Genomic DNA, 12,145 nt, shown 5'->3' on the forward strand with positions numbered 1-12,145 from the left:
AGTTCAAAGTTGTTCTATTCCCTCCAGGGAGGCCCAATTATGGCATTATTTTTAATAGCAAAATATTAAAACAACCCGTATGCCACCTACATTGAAAACTTGTTCAATTAAAGACACCTACCTGGCAAGGGAGACACCATGATCACAACGGTGGTTTTCCCCAGGTGAGGCTCAGCCGTTGTACTCTGGATGTGCTGACCTCTGTGATTTCCCCAAATGTGGAAAATTGAATGCATAATTTGTAGAAGTGGAGGACTGCATTCACACTTTGCCCTAAGAAAAAAATGAATATATAATAAGATGAACATATGCACAATTGAATGATACATGGTCATAAAAGAGAATATATAAGAGTTTTATGTGTTACTATAAAGTGAATGCCAAGATATCTTATTAAGAGAAAAAAATCAGAGTTTAAAAAAATATGTAAAGTATGGAAATGCACATGCAAGTGTCTTTCTAGAGTCCCAAATTAAATCAGAGATTATCAAAGCCCTCTATGGAAATCCATTCCCAAGTTTTTCCTTTTTTATTTTCCCCTTGGAGTTATTTAAAAAATTAAATCATCAAAAGATAGTCATGTTGGGCCTCCCCGGTGGTGCAGTGGGTTGAGCACAGCACTGTGAAGCTGTCCGCAGCCTCTGCAATGTGGGTTCGATTCCCTGACCAGCCAGGGAATACCCACATGGTGCAGCAGACCTCTCCTGTCTTGCCCACTGCTCCCCTCAGCAGTGTTTTTGGTCCATTTGCCTGTTCTGTTCACCTTCTGTCTTTGTGAAGCCTCTCACCCTCCTGCCTCTGGCTTGTACCCCAGTTCTTGTATAAATAAATAAATCTGTTTAAAAAAAAAAAAAGTCATGTTGTATTCCATTAAATTGTAGCTCTTAACAAAACCAATCAATAAATTAACAAATATCCAGTTTCTCCTGTTTGTTCTTTGGTCAGCCTTTCACTAGTCCCAACTGGTATTACCACCTCAAGCAACTAAGATATAAGCGATTGCAGCTATTTTTTTTTCCAACAAATACCTGGGAATAGGACTGCTAGGCATAGAATAAGTTCTGAGTCACTTCAAATAAAACAAGCCCTAAGAGTGAAGGTTTTCAAGTGACAGCCAGGCAGGTCTAATAGTGACAATTGTCTGAGTTGGGCATTTGGGGGAAGTTCAAAGTTGTTCTGTTCCTTCCAGTGGCTGCTAAGCTTCTGATTTTCATAGCTAGTACAGTTCCAAGGATACTGAAAAGCTGAGCGGAAGATGGTAAGAGAGTAAGTTAAAATGCCAGAAAGCCTTCTATTCTTACCTAGATTCTTACTAGATTCAGCTGTTTTCCTTGGATAAATCTTCCTTGAAGTTTAGCAAGCCTTTGATTACTTTTCAGAGTTCTGAAAAAGTTGATTTCGACAACTTTTGCCAGTGTTCTTGTTACTTTTATGGAGGAGTAGATTTTCAGAGATCTTTGTCATTCTGGAAGTGCTTCTATCTTTATTCATTTTTTTTCCCACAATAAGAAACAGAATAAATCAGAGACTATTAATAATCACTATACAGGGTATAATTATCAAGCAACTTTGGGTATATTATAGGATAAAGCAAATGAACAAATACATTGATTTTCGTTGAAAACCAGGTTTCTCATAATAGGAGAAGGAAAGTACAAATAGAGGAGACAATGGTAGAGAGGTATTTGCTGAATTTAAATTGTGTATTTTTTCATAAGTTCAAATTTTTGCTATGTCCACTCCATGGACTTAGAACCAATGATATCCCAGTAGCAATGAACATATCTAGTATCCAGTCCTTGGTTTCTAAATACTACACCCCATTAAAAGAAACAATATTTCAAGAAATGGATGATTCCAGGACGGGGGCAGGCAAAGTAGAAGGTATACCTGGGACATTTAATGTCAGAAATCAAAGAAGACTGAAGACTAAAGAAATGGCAATGTCCGTAGGATAAGAGTTTAACATGATTCCCATTGGCCAAGTTAGTGACATGCTAAAATACATGCTAAAATTTGAATATCAATATGAGTAAAGTTGATGCATTCTGTTTTCCCATTAGTCCAAGTAATACTAAAATGAAAAGAGAAACAGAAATGCAAAGTTCTTCATTACAGAAGAATTCTAAGTTATAATCATACAAAGAATGGCAGAATAAAAGAAAGTAACCATTCTGCAACCCCCATTGTAATAGTTGTTTAGGCGAGGATCATCTGTTGTATCTGAATCTAATCATGAGCAAACTATCAGATGAATCTAGAGTTTCTCAACTTCTGCACTACTGACATTTTGGGGTGGATAATTCTTTGGTCTGGGAGCTATTCTGTGCACTATAGGAAGTTTAGTAGCACCCCTGGCCTCCACCCACTAGATGCCAGTAGATTGTTATGCATTGAATGTGAAAGCCCCCTCCCCCACAATTCGTATGTTCAAACCCTAACCCACAAGGTGATGATATTAGGAGGTGGGAACTTTAGGAGGTGTTTAGGTCACGAGGGTAAGCCCTCCTGAATGGCATTAGTGTCCCCATAAAAGAGACCAGAGAAAATTCCCTCCCACATTTCACTTTTTAAGATATATATAAATATACTTCACCAGACACTCAACCTGCCAACACCTTGAACTCAGACTTCTCAGCCTTCAGAATGTCAAAAAAAAGTTTTCTGTTGTTTATAAGACACTGGTTTATGGCATTTCATTACAATAGCCCTATATGTCTAAGATACACCTGCCCCTTTGTGATAACCAATAATATCTCCAGACATTATCAAATTTCCCATGGGGAACAAAATCACCCCTTTTGAGAGCCACTAATCTAGAAAGCATTCTGTAAAGAATGGACTTTTGAAAACAGTCAATATTGTGGAAAACAACAAAAGACAGGGAGGGATGATCTTTTTAATAATGAAAGAGACTAAAGGTAATGATGAAATTTATGAGTAATTCTTGATTAGACCTTGGATTTAAAAGAATTATTTCTCTTTTTTTTAAGATTTATTTATTTATGCATACCAGAGGTGGGGTGTAGGCCAAAGGTGCAAAGGGGGTGAGAGGATTCACCAGAGAGAATGGGGAGCAGAACAGGCAGACTGAAATATGCTGTGGAAGGGAGCAGCGAGCGAGACAGGGATCCAACTAGTGCTGCACTGGCTGCAGATAGCTTCATAATGTTGAGACTTAATTCCTTGCACCATCAGGGAGGCCCTAAAAGAATGATTTCTATATAGATCATAGTTCAGAGATTTGGGAAAATTTGAAAATATACTGCATAGTGATTAATTATTGTTAATTTTCTTAGCTATAATAATAGTTTTATAGTTCTTTAGGAAAATACTTCAGTTTTGGAAGGTAGATGTTAAAATATTTAAAGGAACTGTATCATGTTGATTGAAATTTGTTGAAGCCAAGGTTGAGCCAAAGTGTATAGGGTGGGGAAGAGATGGAGAAATTACACACACAAATATTGGCAAAATGACAGCAACTGATGAATATCATTGAAAAGTACAGAGATACTCATAATTATTACTCTTCAAACTTCTAGGTAAATTTGAGATTTTTCAAAGCAGGAAGTTGAGGGGAAGTGTGATAAAATGCATAGAGCAGGGAAAAGTAGGTAAACAGGTTGGAAATCATTTAGAGAGAATATAGAAGAGAAAGACTACCGAGGACAGAGTCATGGGGAAGCAAAAAATGTTGAGAAGAAAGAAAAAACAGGGGAGTATGAAATCCTGAAAGCTCAAGAAGAAAGTGTCTTGAAAAGGACAAAGCATTCAAGAGCATCAAATGCTTCTGAGAAGTTCAATAAGGTGCCAAAGAAAAACTCAAACGGCCTCCCTGGTGGCGCAGGCAGTTGAGCTGTGAAGCTGTCCACTGACTCTGCAGCGCAGGTTCAATCCCGGCTGGCCGGAGAGAATTCCACAGGGTGCAGCAGACCTCTCCTGTCTCACCCACTGCTCCCCTCAGCAGTGTATTTTGTCAGTCTGCCTGTTCTGTCCCCGCTCTGTCTCTGGTGAATCCGCTCACCCTCCCGCGCATCAGGCCTATACCCTGGTTCTTGCATAAAAATAAATCTTTTAAGATTTATTTTTATTATTTATACAAGCATTGGGCACAGTCAGAAGCGCGGGAGGGTGAGGGAATTCACCAGAGCCAGAGCGGGGAGCAGAGCAGGGAGAAGGATGGAAGGTACACTGCTGGGGGGAGCAGTGGGCGGCAGGAGAGGTCTGCGCGCCATGTGGGACCCTCCTCCGGTGGCCGGGGAGCAGCCGGGATCGAACTGGCGCTGCAGAGGCTGCGGGCAGCTTCGCAACCCAGCGCTCAACCGCTGTGCCACCGGGGAGGCCCCAATAAATAAATCTTTTTAAAAAGAAAAGAAAAACTCAAACAAGCAAACATTTGCTTGGGTAGATGTAGGTCATGGTGACCTTAATAAAAGAGTGAGGACAAGAGCTTGATGAAGTGGTTTTGTGGAAAGATGGACATGAGGAAGGAGAGCAAGAAGAGACCTTCAAATGATGAGTTTGAGAAAGAGAAGAGAGAAATGAGGTGAGTTGAAAGAGGACTGTGTTTGAAGGAGGTTTTAGTTCTGTTTATATTTTAGAAGATGAATGATACAAAGATATGTCCCTATGCCACTGAGAATGATCCAGTAGAATGTCAAAGAGGGGAGACTGCAGGAGTGAAGTCTTTGAGTAGGTAAGGGGGATGGACAGAGAGCATGTGGAAGGGTTGCCATGGTGGAAAGAGGAGGTAGAGAGAGCTCCTCTGAATGAATCTCTTTTCTGGAGGGATCACTAAACAAAGACACCATTGGAATGAAGGGGAGATATTGGACATTTGATGTCAGAAATATGAAATAGTATCTCAGGAAGTGAAAAAAGAAAAATGAATAGTCTGATAGTGTTGCAAGCTCATTTGAGACTTATGGACATAAACTGAAAGTGAGTAATTTTAAATAAGTATGGTGAGTTGATTTTCTCTTGTAACATTCCCTTGTGTGGGTGCAGAGGTAGAGAGAGTAAGAAAATATTTGGATTTTATAATTTGTTGGCTGCTCAGAATCTGAACCCCTTTCCAATCTGTTAGAACCTCTTTCCTTTGCAGCTATGAGTTCATGACATAGGCAGTCTCTGCACTGTCCAGAATTTTTTGTTTTGTTTTTAATATTTTATTTTATATAATTATTACATCATTTTTCATTTTTTCACAATGTATGCATTTTCATTTTGCTTATATTCCCCATACAATTGCACCCCCCCTTATTTTGACCCTAGTCCTTCCTCTCCCCTTCCCTCCCCCTCCACCCCCAGAAGTGTGTCTCTGGTTTATAGTTGCTTGTTGATTTTGATTTTTACTTTGTATTAATCAGTATTTTTCTTGGTCCCTTTAGGTTTTCTAAATTCCTGCTAAGAGTGAGACCATCCGGTATTTTTCTTTTTCTTTCTGACTTATTTCGCTGAGCATGATCCCTTCTAGCTCCATCCATGTTGCTGCAAACTGCATGTGTTTCTCTTTTGTGATTGCTGAGTAATATTCCATGGTGTATATGCACCACATCTTCTTGATCTAGTCATCTATTTTTGGGCATTTGGGTTGTTTCCATAGCTTAGCTATTGTAAATAGTGCTGCTATAAACATAGGAGTGCAGGTGCCCTTTGGAATTAATGTTTCTGTGTCCTTTGGGTAAATACCTAGGAGTGGAATTGCTGGATCATATGGAAGCTCTATCTTTAGTAGGTCAAGAAATCGCCACACAGCTCTCCATAGTGGTTGGACCAGTTTGCACTCCCACCAGCAATGTAGGAGAGTTCCTTTTTCTCCACAACCTCGCCAACATTTGTCCTGAATTTTTGAATGGGAGCTAAGGAATCAACAGAGGCAGTGGTGCATCATCACTGACTGTTACAGAGATGGAGACGGCAACATCCAGTTCCTAAAGGCACAGTGCCAGTGGAGCCATCAGCAACACCACTGAAGGATTGCCCCTCTGGGATGGCAGCAGAAGTGTCCTCACCAGTGGGTTCTATGCCATAATTTTGTTTGTGGTTCTCACTGCATAACCTCAAACCTGCTTCTCCAGCTCTCTTGGCAATACCTTGAGCCAGCCCAAGTCTATGCAATGGAAATTATTTAATTTATAAAATTGTACATTAATTATCATAAAACCATTGAGTTCATTTACAGATAAAGCAACAAACTCAACTTCCTATAAGAAGCAGACTTTGTGATCTGCACAAGCAAATACAATCTGTCAGCATAAATATAATTTACAAGTTTGTGGTTATCCCAAACTTTGTGGTAAAGGTTACATTCCTGTAAAATTAAACAGAAACAAAACACCTTTTGTGTTCTAACAAATGACTATCTCATGCAACAGCTGTAGTTCCTTCTCCTTGAATACCAGTGAACACATGGAGAGAGGAACTGACAAGGAAGCCAGGGTGTCTAGTTTAATCACGTATTCGATCTCTGGTGACAGCTGGCTAGTCTCCAGCTATGCTACCTTTTTCTTCTTTCTCTTGAGATTGCAATAACCTGCACAACACATGAATTCGCATATAATTTGGGCAAATACATTATTTCCTTTCCAGCCTTTTTATCAAATATCCCTATGACCAATTTTAACCTAATTTTAAACCAAGACTGGATTAAAGTTTTAAATCTTATCATTTTGAGCTACATTGACTCATTTTTTCCTCTGCACTCAATAATCCCACTTTTGCTTCTCAGGCCTCCTACATTAGGGTGTTGTTGCTGTTTATTGTTACTTCTTATTTTGCAAGTAAGAAATGCAAACCTTCAAGAGTTTGAGTCAGAAGCCACACAGCTAATTAGTGACTGCCAAGTTTTTGCTCAGATTTTGTGGCAGCAAGTCCAAGCCTTTTTCGGGGTATTCCACAGCTGCTGGTTTCTTTGATGCTTGTTTTTGTTCTAATTTGAATACCAAGAAGTTAATAATGATAGTTTTCTATGTTTATATAACAAACTACTTAGCCCATGAGGAAAGTTCTTCAACTAAATTCAAGATTATTTCAAAGCTTTTAAATTGAGTTTAAAAACACAGACTTTGTAAAGCTACTACTTTTATACAAAAATATTTATTTCAGTAAATTTGAAGATCATAAAAATGAATGTCAGAATGTTCTTAAATTGTATCTTACAAAGAAATGAGAATACGTTTTACACACTATTTTGCAAATTGCTTATTAATTTAACATATATGGTGTACTTTATTCCTGTACTTAAATGTTTAACTGATTTTTGTAGTATGCTATAGTATTTTAGTGTGTATTATTTTTTATTACTTATTACCCTATTGATGAGTATTGGACTAGTTTCTAATTAAAACCAGTGCTGCACTCAGCAAAAGAGACTAAGAGAAACCCCACCAACTGAAACATTTTACACATATTAAGGACTGTCACAAAATCTGCAAAGAAGCTGATGACTACAACAAAGAAATAATCAGTCAAAAAATGGCAGAAGAGCTAAACTTCTCTAGGAAATGCAAATGGCCAACAGGCATATGAAAAAATGTTCAACATCACTTGCCATCAGGGAAATGCAAATCAAAACTACCATGAGATACCATCTTACACCAGTGAGAATGCACATATTAAAAAACTAGCAACAACAAATGCTGGCGAGGGTGTGAACTTTTGCACTGTTGGTAGTGCAAACTGGTCCAACCACTGTGGAGACTGTGTGGAGATTTCTGGACCTACTAAACATAGAGCTTCCATATGTGCAATTCCACTCCTAGTATTTACCCAAAGGAGAAACACAATTGAACACCTGCACCCTATGTTTATAGCAGCACTGTTTACAATAGCAGCTTTCAAATGCCCTAGATGACTGGATCAAGAAGATGTGGTACATATATACCATGAATATTACTCAGCATTCAAAAAGATAAACACATGCAATTTGCAGCAACAGATGGCGCTGGAAGGGATCATGCTCAGCGAAATAAGCCAATACCGGATGGTCTCACTCATAGCGAATCTAGAAAACTTAAATAAGGGACCAGGAAAATGAATAACTATAAGAAAGTGAAAATCAAAATTCAACAAAAAACTATGAACCAGAGACACTTTTATGGAGGCGTCAGAATGGGGGTCTGCAATTGTATGGGAATATACAATAAAATTATAAACCAGTGCTGCACTAATGAATAACTCATAAATAAAGGTTTAATAGGTGAGTTTCAATTAAATGAGGATACTTAAAAGTGAGAGTACATTTAAAATTATTTTTGGTACAAACTGCCAATTTTCCTCTCCCAAAAGACTTTGCAAATTTACTGCCCTACCAGTAGTGAATAAAAATACCATTCCCCCACACCCTCATCAATACTGTATATTACTAGTCTTAAATTTTGGCAAGGGGGGCCTCACTGGTGGCGCAAGGGGTTAAGACACAGCCTATGGAGCTGTCCGCAGCCACTGCAGCAAGGGTTCGATCCCCGGCCAGGGAGCAACCCACTTGGAGCAGCAGACCTCTCCTGACTTGCCCGCAGCTCCCCTCAGCAGTGCACTTCGCTCAATCTGCTTGTTCTGCTCCCCACTCTGTCTCTGGTGAATCCTCTCACCCCTCATACCTCTGGCCTGTACCCGGTTCTTGTATGCCTAAATAAATAAATCTTAAAAATAAAATAATCCAGTCCAATTGTTTAAAAAATTTTTTTGGCAATCTGACAGGTGAAAATAAGTTTTCTTTTGTATTTCTCTAAGTTAATAAATTAATTGCCCATTTTATTTTTAGTCTTAAATTATCTATTTATATCCTATCCCTTTTTAATCAGTGATGTACTACAATTTGTTCATCCATTCAGCCTAAGTTTATTAAATTGGCTTATTTGTCTTTTCATTTATTTATAGGAGCATTCTATATGTTATGGATATTAATCCTTTATCTGTTGAATGGGTTACAATTATTTTCTCCAGCTTCATCTAATTTTGTAAAATCTATCCCAGTATGGAAGGTTTTGGTTTTTAGTATATACATTTTATATATATATATATATAGAAGAGAGAGAGAGAGAGAAAGAGAGAGAGTCAAACTGGTAAATATGTACCTTATAGCTCCTAGTCTTTATAAATTTGTTCTGTCCTGCCATTTAGCTAAATTGAGCTCAGTCATAAATGATAAATAGAAGTTAGCCAGGTGAAGATAGGGGTAAGCATTCTAAGAGGAGAGATTGGAAAGGCAACCACACAAAAATGAGAAGTGCAGTGTTTTCCCCAAGCTGGCCTCCTTCTAATTGCTTCTATGTGCCCAGGGCCCTGTGGCTGAGAGCACCCTGCTGTGTAACTGAGAGGTGGAGAGTAACTTAGTGTTTGCCTTAGATCTGCCCTCCCTAGGCAGGTTACTTTGGCCAAGGCACCAAACCCCAAGAATGACTTTATTTCATGTATTTATTCTTTCATTCAATATTTAAAGAGTAATTACTACATACCAGGCACTTTTTCAAGTACTGGTGGATACCCTGATGAAAACAACAATGTTCCTGCTCCCACAGAGCTTTTCTCTGGTGAAGAGTAAAATAAAAGCAAATAAAAGGCAATGTCACCCAGCAATGCGTTCTTAAACAAACAACATGAGGACCTCCCTGGTGGTGCAAGGGGTAAGACACAACCTATGAAGCAATCTGTAGCCACTGCAGCACGAGTTTGATCTCTGGCTGACCAAGGAGCAACCCACATGGTGCAGCAGACCTCTCCTGTCTTGCCCGCTGCTCCCCTCAGCAGTGTATTTCAGTCAGTCTGCCTGTTCTGTTCCCCACTCTGTCTCTGGTGAATCCTCTCACCCTCCCCGTGAATCTGGCCTGTGCCCCAGCTCTTGTATGCATAAGGGTAAGGTAAAAGTATCAGGCTTTTCTGCCCTCCCGCCATTAGGATAGATGAGGGAACCCTGTGGTCCTGAATGCATGCCTGATGGCAGGCCCCTGAAGTGGGTAAACCTGGGCTGAGAGACTGAGTTTATAAGGGCGGTGTCGCCGGGATGCCAGAGAAGCCAAGAACAAGCAGAAGCCAAGAGAAGAAGAGAAGCAGAGAGAGCCCAGATAGAGTCCAGATAGAGTGAAGATTTGCTGGGAGGACTGCCAGCCTCCCGGCCCCCCAGCACCCCTGCCTGCCATATGCCTGCTAAATCTAAATAAAGACCTGCAGAAAACCACTGAGGACTCTGACTCCTGCTTTACCCAGTCTGCTGGATCATAGAAAACCTGCTCAGTGGCCAGTCCTGCGTCTACAGAGGAAGTGGAAAGAGTGGGAATGTGGGGGCCTGAAAGGGGGTGAGGATGCTACTTAGATAGGGTGATTGGGGACAATTTCTCTGAGGAGCTATTTGAACAAAGAGCTGAATAATGAGAAGGAACCAGGAGTGTGAAAAGCTGGGGAACAGTATCTCAGGGAGGAGGACCAGCAAGTGTGAAGACCCTGAAAAAATCCGTCTTAGCGCAGCACACGACTGGAAAGACTGGTGTGACTGGAACTTGGTAAGGGAGCCAGAAGCTATAGGGCCTGAGGTCACAGAGTTTGTTGGGATGGTGCTCCAGTGAGGTCTTTCTTCCAGCTTTCCTAGCACTTGTCCAGTTGACAACTGTTCTGCAACCATCCCAGGTCGGGTAGGTTCATTGTCATTTCAGGCAGCTTAAAAGAGAGAATCTTGGCGCCCTTGGCATCATCCCCATGGGTTTATTTTTTAATAATACGCGGGGGAAACAAGCCAGCAGGAAGACAGCAACTTGGGCCCCCCTGCAAATCTCCACATGCTCTTTTCTCTCCTAGCTGTTCTCCACTACTCTCTACTGCACACTCTCCTCTGTGATACCACCCTAATAGCGTCAGCCTCCCGGCTCAAGTATGCCCACTTTCGCATGCCACACCATACTTCAGGTATCCACCAAGCACATTCTCCCAAGTGCCTCTTGCATTCAAGGCCACAGGTGATAGCCACAGAGGCCAACAGCGCAAAAGCCTGACCATCACTTACCCTATTGTCTGACTCCTTTAATGTCCCGACCCGCGGGATTCGGAGGCACGAAAAGAGAAGGGCTGAGGCTTGAAATGAGGGGCTTGAGACAACTTGACCCTAGCGTTTGCTTCTTTATTTTTCCTTTATCCTTTCCTACTTTTACATATCTTTCTTTTCCCTGTCTTTCTTACTTCCCTGGCCTTCTCTCTGCTCCTCTCGCAGTACCCCTTGCCATATCTCCTTATAGTCTCCTCGCAGTCTCCCTCTCGTGGTTCCCTTCTTATACCCCGGTCGCTCCTCCATCGTACTCTCAGTCTCGCGTGATTTACAGGAGAACGCAGGGGTTTCTCCGAAGGCGAAACAGTAAATCGAAACCTAATTCATCGAGCACATGTGCAACACGGCGCATGCTCCAGGCGGCTCCAGACATTTAAAATTTGTCCTGCCTCCTTCAATTTCTTTTATTTTTTTAGATTATTTATGCCTACAAGAACTGGAGTACAGGCCAGAGATGCAGGGGGTGAGAGGATTCACCAGAGACAGAGTGGGGAGCAGAACAGGCAGATCTACTGAAATACACTGCTGAGGGGAGCAGTGGGTGAGACAGGAGAGGTCTGCTGTTCCATGTGAGTAGCTCCCTGGCCGGGGATCGAACTGGTGCTGAATTGGCTGCAGATAGTTTTAGAGTGCTTAAGCGGCTTCCCCACTTCCCAAATTGGTGTACTTCCTACTCTCTATGCTGTAGAAAGCAAGATTCTTCTGACATGTCTAAAACTACATTTGGCTCCCTACAGCTAGCTGGATACAACTTATATTTCTTAGACAGGTATACAAATCCTTCAAGATAGAAGACTTACCTTGTCTCAATATCCTGTGTCCATCTGTATTGGGTTCCTAGACCCAGTTCCAATGAGAGCATGGGTAGACTTACCCACATAAATAAGCAAATATCAGACACCAGCAGGATTCAACTCAATTCTGACACCATCTACCCAGAGATAGTGTCAGATTCCCCAGGTTAAAGGCTCAGCCTACAGAGACAGTCCTCCGACCAGATATGCTGCAAACCTTCAAGCCCCAGGTGCTTCTGACCAGTGGACCATAAGTCAGAAGTTCCCCTCCTCAAGTTTGATTAACTTGCTGGAACCACTCGCAGAACTCAGGAAA

General features: G+C 41.0%; 1 long non-coding RNA gene and 1 other non-coding gene across 2 annotated transcripts; one reads left to right on the plus strand and one right to left on the minus strand.

Annotated features, from left to right (window-relative positions):
- The first annotated feature begins 113 nt into the window (after positions 1–113).
- On the plus strand, positions 114–276 carry LOC119233145 (U1 spliceosomal RNA). The gene has a single exon (XR_005122297.1). It is a non-coding gene; the product is annotated as a U1 spliceosomal RNA (small nuclear RNA).
- On the minus strand, positions 253–11,113 carry LOC119231719 (uncharacterized). The gene is made up of 3 exons (XR_005121929.2): positions 10,997–11,113; positions 1,302–1,481; positions 253–273 (listed from the first exon to the last, which is right to left on the minus strand). It is a non-coding gene; the product is annotated as an uncharacterized LOC119231719 (long non-coding RNA).
- Between the last annotated feature and the right edge of the window lie 1,032 nt (positions 11,114–12,145).

This window comes from Talpa occidentalis, unplaced genomic scaffold (assembly GCF_014898055.3).
Source record: "Talpa occidentalis isolate TD23 unplaced genomic scaffold, MPIMG_talOcc4v2.1 talOcc4.7, whole genome shotgun sequence".
Taxonomy (NCBI): domain Eukaryota; kingdom Metazoa; phylum Chordata; class Mammalia; order Eulipotyphla; family Talpidae; genus Talpa; species Talpa occidentalis.